General features: G+C 43.5%; 1 protein-coding gene and 1 long non-coding RNA gene across 30 annotated transcripts in view; one reads left to right on the top strand and one right to left on the bottom strand.

The window, feature by feature from the left end:
• Window positions 1-8,199, bottom strand: part of TBC1D5 (TBC1 domain family member 5) — a 529,331-nt gene extending 521,132 nt beyond the window's left edge. For 9 of the 29 annotated variants that reach the window (XM_072726783.1, XM_072726785.1, XM_072726782.1 and 6 more), the window contains exon 1: window positions 7,911-8,101. The gene's annotated coding sequence lies outside the window, so the exon portion shown is untranslated. Of the gene's footprint in view, window positions 1-7,910 lie in introns of all 29 variants that reach the window. The other 20 variants (XM_072726772.1, XM_072726784.1, XM_072726771.1 and 17 more) reach the window with 14 other exon arrangements.
• Window positions 8,200-8,306: 107 nt separating this feature from the next.
• LOC140594527 (uncharacterized) lies at window positions 8,307-10,613 on the top strand. The gene is made up of 2 exons (XR_011995391.1): window positions 8,307-9,913; window positions 10,390-10,613. It is a non-coding gene; the product is annotated as an uncharacterized lncRNA (long non-coding RNA).
• Window positions 10,614-12,043: the final 1,430 nt, after the last annotated feature.

Raw genomic sequence — 12,043 nt, 5'->3', positions numbered from 1 at the left:
TACCATAGACTAGAAGGCTTATAAACAACAGAAGCTGATTTCTCACAGTTCTGGGAGCTGAACTCTGAGATCAGAGGGCCAGAAAGGTCAAGTTCTGGTCGAAGGCCCTCATCCAGTTTGCAGACTGCTGACTTACTGTATCCTCACAAGCCAAAGAAAGGAAGCAAACTCTCTTAACTCTTACAACGGCACTAATCCCATTTGTGAGGGCTCCACCCTCATTACCTCATCTAATCCTCATTACTTCCCAAAAGGCTTACCACCTAATACCATCACATGGGAGAGTGAGGGAACAGGGTTTCAACATACAAATTTTGGGGGAACACATTCAGTCCATAACAGAGATTACTTGAGGTGGTTTTCCAAATATTTTTAAATCCTTCTGAGAACTGGATAGATCAATTCACAGTGATATCATATCAAATCATTTCAAGTCAATGAAATTAAGAAAATCATTCCAGCACAATTTCCATAAATGAAAATTAATCATGAAAGAAAAAAAAAGAACTCTTCTATAAAAATGGCTGGTTTCAGATGGTATGCTTATTAACTGTTTGGAAAATATAAGAGAATCAAACAAAAAGTGGTTATAATAAATAGAAAGGGACTAATTACAAAATACACACACACAAAAAATCCGTGGCTCTTCTATTGTGCAGGAACAGGTAGCAAAAATACACACACACACACACAAAGAAGAATCTCATTCCCACCAATATAAAGTAAAATATGGTGGGACTGAACAGAAGACAAAATGATCTATCTTCTGATATCCATAGAGAAAGAATAAATAATTAATTCAGTAGTACTGAGAAACCTAATCAAAAACTCAAAAATTTAGTACCTTCTACTTCACACTATACAACTAAACATGTTCTGGAAGAGCTAAACCCAAAGTTTAAATTGAAACTATAAAAATAGTTTATCTTTTAATTTTTTTTAAAGATTATTTATTTATGAGAGACAGAGAGAGAGAGAGGCGGCAGAGACACAGGCCGAGAGCCTGACATGAGACTCGATCCCGGGTCTTCAGGATCACACCCGGGGGTGAAAGTGGTGCTAAACCGCTGAGCCACCCAGGCTGCCCAAAAATAGTTTAAAAATATAAATTAATAGCTACATAAACAAAAGGCAGAAAAAGCCTACAAGATTCATAAAGAATGAGACAGAACTACATAAATGTTAAGGTCTATAAGAAGGCAGAAGAGGAGGAGGTATTAAGTATGCCAAAATGAAGCTGTTAAAGTAAAGAAATGATGATAATGCTCAGTAACAGCTAGTACAGGGCCTCTCAAACAGCTTTGTAGTTAAGGGAAAAATAGTACAACCTTTCTGATAGGCAATGTGGTCATGTTTCAAAAGTGTTAAACATGGGCATATCTTTTGACCTACTAATAATTCCACTCATAATTTTTTCTAAATAAATAATAATGCATAGGCACAAAAGGATATTAGCCACTGTAACATTCAGTGTAGCACTGCTTTTCATGTAAGGATTGAAAGTAATCTAGGTGTCCAAGAATGGAGGACTACTAACAGTACATTCATACAATGAAACGGTCACGGAGCCACGAAAAATTGTGTGGAAGAGTAACATCACTAGTAATATAAAATATTAAAGGAGAAACACAAGTAACAAAACAGCATAAATCCACTTTTAGTTAAAAAAAAAATAGGTATATCAACACATACATGTTTATCCACATATACACACACACAACACAGGATAAATAGGTTAAAATTAACCCCTAAACTATTAAGAATAATAAAGATTGGAGAGGGGAGGCAATTTATCCCAAGTCTCCCTACACCATACATACCTACTTATCAGAACGAGCATTCTTACTACAAGACTCCTGGACCTCATGTAGAAAAAGAAGTCTAGTTTAATCAATACAGTAGACAAAAAGGGAAATAGTTGTACTATCTACCCATCTCCTAACAACTCCACCTTCTCTCCCAACCCCTACCAGGAAGCCAGGGCAATCAATCCACCATCTCACCAGGGTGGCAAGAGAGGGAATGTTAGTAATTCCTCTTGAATTCCTACAAGGGAGCTACTGGAATATCTCCAAAGGTACCCATTCTGGGAAATTTAAAGGGGTCGATTCTGATCCCCACTAATTACCAGCAAACAGAATGCCCCCATCTGGAGCCAGAATCTGTAACTTAGGCTCAGTCTTCTTGCAGTGTTCTACCATCAGAAAGCAGGTACAACTCCTCTCCCCCAAGGTGGTTACATGAGAAATGGGGGCTTACTTCTCACTGATCTAATTATTCTTAAGATACATTATTTAGAAGTAGAGACCCAAAGTGCTTTTGGTTTAACCTTTTCATGTCACTTAGACGTTTAGTAACAGTAAAAAAACACTGCTGCTAACCAACATTTGCAACTCGGTTTTCTAAACTACTACTTGCAGTACAAATCTAACTTTTCTTTTTCAGCCTCTCTCAAGACAATATAACCCCAAAGAGAACTTAAGAAATCGCCAATAGTGCAGATCATTATTTTTGATCATGCTTTTCTAAAATTTCACAATAGGCATTACCTTTTGTAATAGAAAATAAATTTTTTTCTAATGGCAGGCTAAGCTATCATACTGCAATTATTCAACCTAAGATATTCATATACAGCAATATTATCTTTAGCTATACCACAACTAATCTGTCATACAAAACTAAATCCACTCATTTTTTAAAAGTAAACCACTCTTCTAAATGTAGACTTCAAGATCCATAAAGGTCAAAAGTAAGCATTCTTGTCAACACAAATTTATAAAAATTTCCAATCATCTATAATGCCTATTTCAAATCTCTTAAGTTTATTTTATCTCAAAAAAGTAACCCAATAATCAGCTTCCCTGGGCAACTGAGTTAAGAAGAAAAATCTGCACTTACTAAATATTTTCACAGAGTCAGTCAAAGACACCACATGTAGCACAGAACAATGAACGATACTATCTTTACATGTTTTTCATTTGAACTAGAGGACATTTAATGAGCATCTACTGCATGCTAGGTCCTATAACAGGTGCTAACGATATAAAATGTTGACACACAAATCCTGTATTCCAGGTCTTTTTCTAATCAAGGAGATGATCTTGATAATTTACAAAACATATAGAGAGACTCCAACCCTTTATCTCCCAATTCCAAAAGTCCAAAAGCTCTGAAAACTAAAACTGCTTTCGAAGCTGTCAACAAATCACAGCCTGAGACTTTTTATGGTCTTTTTTATTCTACTTAAACATGTATAAATTCTCTGGGAAAATTAATGTGTACAACTATGGGGTGATTGTTCCTATGCACAGGTTTCATGATATATGGTATATGCGCCATATTGATTTTCTAAATTCCCAAAATTTTCCTTCTGAGACATATATGCTACCATAGGTTTTTAGATAAGGGGCTGTAGATCAGGTCTGGAGTATGCCAGGACAGATGGATTAATTTAAGGAGCAAAGGAGTCGGCAGAGGGAGGTAAAAGTTATAGTCAGAAAAGCCTTCAGAAATAAGGTTACCGGGCAGCCCGGGTGGCTCAGTGGTTTAGAGCTGCCTTCAGCCCAGGGTGTGACCCTGGAGACCCGGGATCAAGTCCCATGTCGGGTTCCCTGCATGGAGCCTGCTTCTCCCTCTGCCTGTGTCTCTGCCTCTCTCTCTCTCTCTCTCTATCATGAATTAATAAAATCTTAAAAAAAAAAAAAAAAAGAAAGAAGGTTACCGTGTTCTAGGCTCATAACAGTACACCTGAAAATCTTAAACCAATAAAATTAAAAAAAAAAAAAAAAAAAAAAAAGGGCAGCCCAGGTGGCTCAGCGGTTTAGCGTCGCCTTCAGCCCAGGGCGTGATCCTGGAGACCTGGGATGGAGTCCCATGTCAGGCTCCCTGCCTGGAGCCTGCTTCTCCCTCTGCCTCTCTCTCCCATTCTGTGTGTGTGTGTGTGTGTGTGTGTGTGTGTGTGTGTGTTTCTCTCATGAATAAATAAAATTTAAAAAAAATTTTTTAAACCAATCCTTTCCTATCACCACCAAAAGCATCTTTTATTATTTCTACTGACTTCCTTGTTTTGGTAGATCAGAGCAACCAGACCGTATTCATTCATATTTAATTCCCTAAGAGTATTACTATACCAATTTTATATTTAATCCAAAAAGTACAAACTTTCTGTTTTGCTGGCCCATACAGCTTTATGCCAAATAAATGTATGATTTCCATTAAAGTTATTCAATTACAGTCAGTCTTGATTATGTATGATCAACCACACTGTAGATTACCCATAGTAAAACACAGTACCTAACACTTACATGACAGCATTAACTACGTGTCAGATACCAAGCATTATGTATATGTACATATGCTATACTCACACATACATACATATATACACACATATTTAATCCTCAAAACAATTTTCTGAGGTATTATTATCCACATTTTAAAGTTGAGAAAAGTGGGTCACTATAAGGCTAAGTAACTGTCCAGCATAACATTACAACAGACATCACAACAGAGTATGAACTTTGAGAAAATATTTACAACAGGGATTTGTTGTTATACCGACTTTCTTCCCAAAGGATTACCCAGTTAACGGAAAATTAATGCTCCTGGAATCAGCCCATATGCCCTTTCCTCTCACTTCCCCCTCCCACAACTGCCCGCACCCACAAAATCTCACTTCTCAAGTTCCAGTACATAACTGTAATATTACTGCCATTCTAATCATCTGTCCAAGTTAAGAGAAATGTCTTAGACCAAGTGTATAAGCACCAATCCTCAGACTGGTGTTGATACAGGTCAAAGCTTTCAGTGATTGGAGACAAAAGGACACTGAGATTGTCCTTATTACTTTTTCATTGTTAAGATATGGTAACAATGACTCATGTTTAAATTGTTATCATCCTTACTGGCCAAATGAAAAGTCAGTGACCCATCAATCCCCCCCAAAATCCTAAATGTTAGTATAACAAATACAGGATAAATCTATGTATGCACTATGTATGTGTAGGGGGGGGGGGAAAGGGTAGAAGACAGGCATACAGAATGAACGAAAACTTGCAGGGTCAAAAGGAAATAGACACTACTTTCACATTTAACGGTGACTTAGAGACTTGAGACTGGTCTGGCAAACAGGTGCAAACAAAGCTTTGCAAATTTCAGTATCTTATTCAGAAAAGATTACAAGCATTGAGGCAAGTTTTTATTTTAAACTGGAATATGAAGGGGGAAACTTAAAAAGATGACAAGTCTGGACTTTAAAATTAAAGTTAAGCTCATAATTTTTAATAATACTATGAAAAGGAGATTTTAAAAAGCATCATTAATTTTTCTTCACCAAAAAAACTGCAAGAAGATTATTAAAGCATGGACTCTAGAGTCAGCCCGCCAGAGTCTCAGCTATTTTACTCTCTCTCTAGTTCAGTTTCCTTAAAGATTTTTGCGAACATCACGTTAGTTAAGATACATAAAGTGCGGGGATCCCTGGGTGGCTTGGAGGTTTTAGCGCTGCCTTCCGCCTAGGGTGTGATCCTGGAGTCCCAGGATTGGGTCCCAGGATCAGGCTCCCTGCATGGAGCCTGCTTCTCCGCCCCTCCCTCTCCCTCTCTGTCTCTGTCTCTGATGAATAAATAAATAAAATGTTTTAAAAAAAAAAAGATAAATAAACACTGGCACTTCATGCTTCAAAAGCACTGCCATAAGTATTATTTAAGAACATGAAATAACGGTAAAGTAAGGACTAGAATAAAGACCTTAAAAATTACGATGCTGAAAGTAACTGATGTTACAGTTCAATAAAGTTTTTATTTTTTTTTTCTTTTTTAACTTATTTATAAGAGTCACATAGAGAGAGAGAGAGAGGCAGAGACACAGGCAGAGGGAGAAGCAGGCTCCATGCACCAGGAGCCCGATGTGGGATTCGATCCCGGGTCTCCAGGATCACGCCCTGGGCCAAAGGCAGGCGCCAAACCGCTGCACCACCCAGGGATCCCTCAATAAAGTTTTTAAAAAGTAGATATTTTTATAGACAAAGTATGAGATGAAGTATGATACTTTCAATTTACATTCTTAATTAGGTTGGGGGAAAAATCTGAACCCATTTAGGATAACTTCAACAGGCTGAAACCCTAAATTCTTTACAAGTTAGCCTCCGAGGCTCTGAAATGCATTGCTCAATTGTGGCTGTTGTCTGAAAGAGAAAGCAAACACTCAATACTTTCACTAATAAAAGAAAACTTCACCCCAGCAATGGATTCAGAGACACCAGGATTCACAGCCTGTAAGTAGATAAAACCCAACTATCCATAGCTGAGTCCTTCGGCTGGATACGCCAAGCTTCCACGGAAAATTCACAGGCCAGGTGAGGTAAGCACCACAGCGCGCACACCTGCTGCCTGCACTCCTACAGGTTGGGGCAATTTTCCCCAGCCCAACTATCCCCTCTCCTGGTATCCCAAAATAGCATGCTCAGTCTCCAAAAAGGATGGCCCTGATGTGAACTTTCTCAGTCCCTCCTGCCTTTTGCCCCTTCTCTTGTTACCTCTACACTCGGGATGAATTAAGACACTTATTCGTGGACACATAACATTTTATTTCTTAGCATACGCATTATCCACGCCCTTGCTACTCAGTTGTTCCTTGTCCAGCAGCACCCAGGAGCTCTAGGGAAATGCAGAGTATCAAGATGCATCACAGATCTACTAAATCAGAATGTGCAGTTTTAAACACCGGCCCCAAGGGGTTCCTATGCCCATGAAAGTTTGGGAAGCACTTGCTTGGACTCTACTGCAGAGAGTTGTAAAAAATTTAAATGCTCAAGTTTATATTTGAGTTCAGAGATGTAGTATGAAAACTCCAAGACGTGGAATCAGAGGAGTTCAATTAAGGGAAATGACCAGCATATAAAGGAACTTAAGTGTTCAAAGGTTTATTTTCAACAATGCCTACATTTAATACTTCCTGCTTCAAGTCAGTATGGTGTGCAACAGCACACTAGCAGTTTCCTTGGTGCTGTATTTCGTTGTACGAGGACTACAAATAATGACTCATTCTAGAAATCTGCACGCAATCAGGCCCAAAACTGCGCAACCTGGACGCTACAATTTCAGGATTTAGTACAATTCGGCCTCGATACACACAACTCATTCCCGAAAATCATTATTCAGGAAGAAGAAAGAAGGGGAAAAAAAAAAAAAATCTGAAGGCTGTGAACTTTCAAATCACATTCTGAAACCCAAACTGGTTCATGGCTGGCGCTGAACAAACCCTAAGTCGCCTGCAGAACCAAAAATGGTTTCAGGAGGTTTGTGTTCGTTTCTCCAGGAAAAAGTAGGGGAAGGGGCGGGGGGGGGGGGCGGGGGGAGAGCAACTTGCACAAAGTTTGTCTCAGATCCCTAAGAGGCCTCAGCTGGCACGTTCCTACGGGTGAATACGCGTTAACCCGCACGAAAACGCGTTCCCGTCCTCCGAGGCGGATGAGCCTTCCTGGGTCTAAGGCTGCATTTTCCAAGGTTCGGGGATTCCGGGGCCCGTCCGCTTCCGGCCTGCGGAGGAAGCGCGCCGCGCGCCCCGGGCTGACACCAACAGGAAAAGTGGCCGAGCGGGAGGGCGAGCGGCCGCCGGGCCCGGGGCTCCGCGCTCGCGCCGCCGCCGGCCTTGCAGCCTGGAGCCCGGGCCCCGAGGCAGGGCCGGCTGGCCGGGAGCCCCCCCCGCACCCGGCCCCACGCCGACCCGGGAGGCGCACTGGCGGCGGCGGCGGCGGCGGCCTCGGGCCCTCCGAGGCGCTGCGGGCGGCGGGGGCGGGGGCGGGGGCGGCGCGGGCGGCTGCACGTGGGGGCTGCACTGGAGGGAGGCGGAGGCGCTCGCGCGGGGGAGGGGGCTCAGGCTTTTTTACGATCATCATCATCTTGTTTTACCTGTGGCGCAGCAGGGCTCCCCAGCTCCTATTCCCTGAATCCTCCTCCTCCTCCTCCTCCCTCCTCCTCTTTCTCTCTCTCTCCCTCAGTCTCTGCCGGGCGCTCGCGGAACCGGCCGGGCCCGGCCCGACCAGACAGAGAACAGGGCGGGAGGGGGAGGGGGCGGCGGCGGCGGTGACCAGCGAGCACGTGACCACGCCCGCGCCGTCACGGCGGCCGCCGCCTGCCGCGCGCCCTCCCCGCGCTCCACCTCTAATAACCCCGCGGCTCCGGCGCCCGGGACGCTCGTGCGCAGGCGCCCGCCCGCCCGCCCGTCCGCCCGACGCGCTCGCTCTCGGGGCTCAGTGTGTGGGGACACGCGGGGCGCGACGCGGGGAGCGAGCCGCAGGCCAAACCCCCTGCTGAGCCGGCCCGCTGCCACGGCGCATGCGCGAGAGGTTTTCCCCGCCCCCTCCCTTCCCAAACTTTCTCCTCGACCTCCTGCCCCCGTCGGCCGCAGCTGCAGCCTCAGGAGCCTGCCTCGGGGACTCCGGCCCGCCCACCCACCTCCACCCTCCCAGGGTGGGACTGAGAGCTGTCAGCCCCAGAAACTAAGAGGCTGGTCCGCCTGCCTCAGAATTTACATGATCTCCCCGCCTGCCAGTGGCCTTCCATCCAGCCCAGGGGACTCCTATCCGTACGTGCTCCAGGACCCAGCCTGTCTCTTACTCTGAGGCGTAGTCTCCTCTGCTGTGGGGATGTCATCAACACTGTGCAGACCTGCTTTGGCATAACCCATACATAATATCTTTTTTTTTTTTTTTTTTTAGCAAATCCACAACACTAGGCTTGGACTCTATCGCTGTTCATAAAACCCAGGACAGTATCCTTAGCATGATGGTACCTCAGTAAAGTTGTGATGACGGGTTATCAGAACACAGGCAATGCCTAAAGGCTTTATGTCCATCACCTCTGCTTACTCATTATTTAAGATTGACTCCCTTCACCCCTAGCGCATGGAATGCTGGTGTTTGTTTCTTGGCTATGAAAGCCTTTGAATGGGAATGCTAATTAGAGTGGTAAATGCTTCACCTAGTAAGAAAGATTTATGGTCTTTTATTAGACTATCTTCCCAAAGGGTTCTGAAAGAAACTAATACTGTTGAGTTCAGAAGAAGGAAACCAAGGCAGAGAAAGATCAAATTTCCAAAGGTTAGCTAGCTGCTACTGAGGGTCCCTATGTGGGAGGCCTTTGTTCACAAACACTACCCCGCCCCCCCTTCACCCAGGGATCCCCTCTCTACTGGCCCTTTTTGTTGCAGGAGCTGGACAGGTTAAGTTAACGCCTCTCGCCAGGTCTAATCAGAGCAAGTAATTAAAATGTAAAAGCTTACTAACTGGCAGTTCTGGCTAAGTCCGGTCATCATTGCCATTAAACTAAGTGAATACTGAGATGACGTTCAAGAAATACAACTAGCAACAAAATTCCAGAAAACGTTGGGATAAATGTTAATCAAGAATCGGTATTGACAAGGGCATCTGAGAAACTAGAAAATAGGAAAATCACAACCCTCGAGCCTCCAATCTGAAATGTTGGTGGACTTTTTCCTACATTTACCAATGTATACACACACACACACACACACACACACACAGTGATCCCACCTGATAGTTGCAGCTACCACCTAGGATATGCTAGTAGCATCCCATTCTAAGTATCCAGTGCAAGGTTCAGACTCTGTGAAAGACTGTATTTTGGTGGCCTATGATGAACCCCAATATTCATGCCCTTGTGTAATACCCTCCCCTTGAGTGTGGGCCGGACCTGGCACTGCTTTAACCAATAGAATATGGCATAAATGACTGCCAGTTCCAGGCTGAGGCCTTAAGAAGACTTTGCAACGACAACAATGAAATTTACTGGACCTGTACTCATGGAAAACAAATAATTAAGAAATCCTCCTACCCAATTGTGTTCTGGGAAATAGCTTACCACACAGAACCAGCCTTCGCCATATGACTTAGGTGAGACTCTTTCTCAAAAGACTAGATGACTCCTTGTTTACCTGTGACAAGACCAAACACAGATCTTTCCCTTTTTGCCTGAACCTGCTGGCAAGGTCAGGCACGAACTCTTCAACCTCCTCAATCTCATGGATGATTAGCTGAGATTAGAGCTGTCTGTTGCCTTGAAATTGGCTAGGCACAGAGATAAACATGTCCTGGTTGACTAAGACATCTCCTGATTACAAACCCATTCCAACTGATGCAGGCTAGCTGGGTCCAAGGACCCAGAGGGGTTCCCACAAGACCAGCCAAGAGGGTCCTTGGATTTGCAAAAGATAGAAATCAAATGCAAGCCAAGAGAAAGTGAGAGCAGAGTTTATTGAAGACATTGAGTGCAGACAAAGCATCGGGAAGACTCAGAAAGGAAAGAATGAGTCTCATCTTTATTCGTGTCTATTATTTTTATTGAGGACTATGGTCTCTTGTCTTCTCAGGCATCCAGGAACAAAGATGAGTGTTTAAGTGTCTTCCATAAGTTGGGACACCTGGGTGGCTCAGCAGTTGAGCGTCTGCCTTCAGCTCAGGGTGTGATCCAATGGCCCAGGGATGAAGTCCTGCACCGGGCTCCCTACAAGAAGCCTGCTTCTCCCTCTGCCTATGTCTCTGCGTCTCTCTGTATCTCTCATTCAATGAATAAATAAAATCTTTTTTTTTTTAAGTGTCTTCCATAAGTCATTTATGCCCTGGAGCTAGGGAATCTTGGATAAACGTTCATGAAGACCCCACGTAGTCACTCCTTAGATGTTATCTACTGTGCTGGAGGATTCCAAAGAAATAATTAACTCCTTGAACTTTACAAGGAAGTCATACATTATCTATATCATAAGGCATGTGTAAGGTAGGAGTGTAGGTCCTGATATAGAAAAGAAGCAGCAAAAAAAGCCATTGTTCATGAGGTCCCTTCAATTTCCCTGTCTCACAACTAGAAATCATCCCACTGATAGATAACCTGTCTACTCCTCCCTATAAAAGTACAAGGCAAAACCTCTGCTAGGACACTGTGATCCTCAAATCTAGGTACTTTCTCCATTGCAATAGTCGGCATAAAATCTATTTCTTTGTTCAGTGAGTTTTTGTTTTTGACAACAGCTTGTTTTTGCCCTTTGGAGGAAGCACCATGTAAGAAATCTAAGTACTCTGAGACTCTCTTGGTGTCAGAAGTCTAACCTAGCCATTTCAAGAGGCCAAATAGGAAAACTGAGGCCCCAGCTGTGTTCCCATTGGATACAACACAACTTACTACACATGTGAGTGAGCCATCTTGGAAGTGGATTCTGCAGCCCTATCAAGTTGCCCCAGCTGATGCCACGTGGAGCAGAGAAGAGCTATTTTTCACCATGTGCAAATTGAGGAATTGTGAGTGAATATATAGTGTTGTGTTAAACCACTCAATTTTGTGGTAGTTTGTTAGGTAGCAATAAATAACCAGCCTAGACCCAAATATCCAGCTGTGTGCTATAAATGTGTCCCAAGTGTTCCCACAGGCACCTCCAACCCAACCTGCTCAAAACTTGAGTTTTGCAAATTCCCTCCAAACCTGCCTCTTCGATGTCCTCTATCTCTGTTGGTGGTGCATCCTTCCCCCCAGGGCTCCAAACAGAAAACCTAGGAGCTTTCCCTGACTCCTCTTTATCCTACAACATTCAATCACCAAGTGATGGGCTTTCTTCTCCAGCTTCACCCACATCTCACTTCAGATCATCCTTATCTCTCTCCTGAACTACCGAGAATTAGTCAGGTTTTTCTATGTTGCAAGGAAGAATCATACGTGTACCCAGATTACCTCAAAGGTTTATTGTCAGGTAGGGAGTGGGGAGATATGGAAAACCAACCCAGTCATCTCCTATCTCCTATGGGCCTGAGAGGTGCAGCTGGCCTTTTGGAGAACTACAGAATGACCTCATCCTTTGGGCCACAATAAAAGCTCTAAGGATTCAGCTTCTCTCTGGCTTCTCATATCCTTAATCTACAAAAGAAAACCTGAGGGGTTAGTCCCCAATTGCTACAGAGTATCATGACAGGGCTGGGACTGGCCCGAAATCTAATCTAGGAAAAAGAAACTAAAGTAATAAAGTTGATGATTAATAA

Source organism: Vulpes vulpes, chromosome 11, assembly GCF_048418805.1.
Source record: "Vulpes vulpes isolate BD-2025 chromosome 11, VulVul3, whole genome shotgun sequence".
In the NCBI taxonomy this organism is placed as follows: domain Eukaryota; kingdom Metazoa; phylum Chordata; class Mammalia; order Carnivora; family Canidae; genus Vulpes; species Vulpes vulpes.
This window is presented reverse-complemented; position numbering and strand designations above follow the sequence as displayed.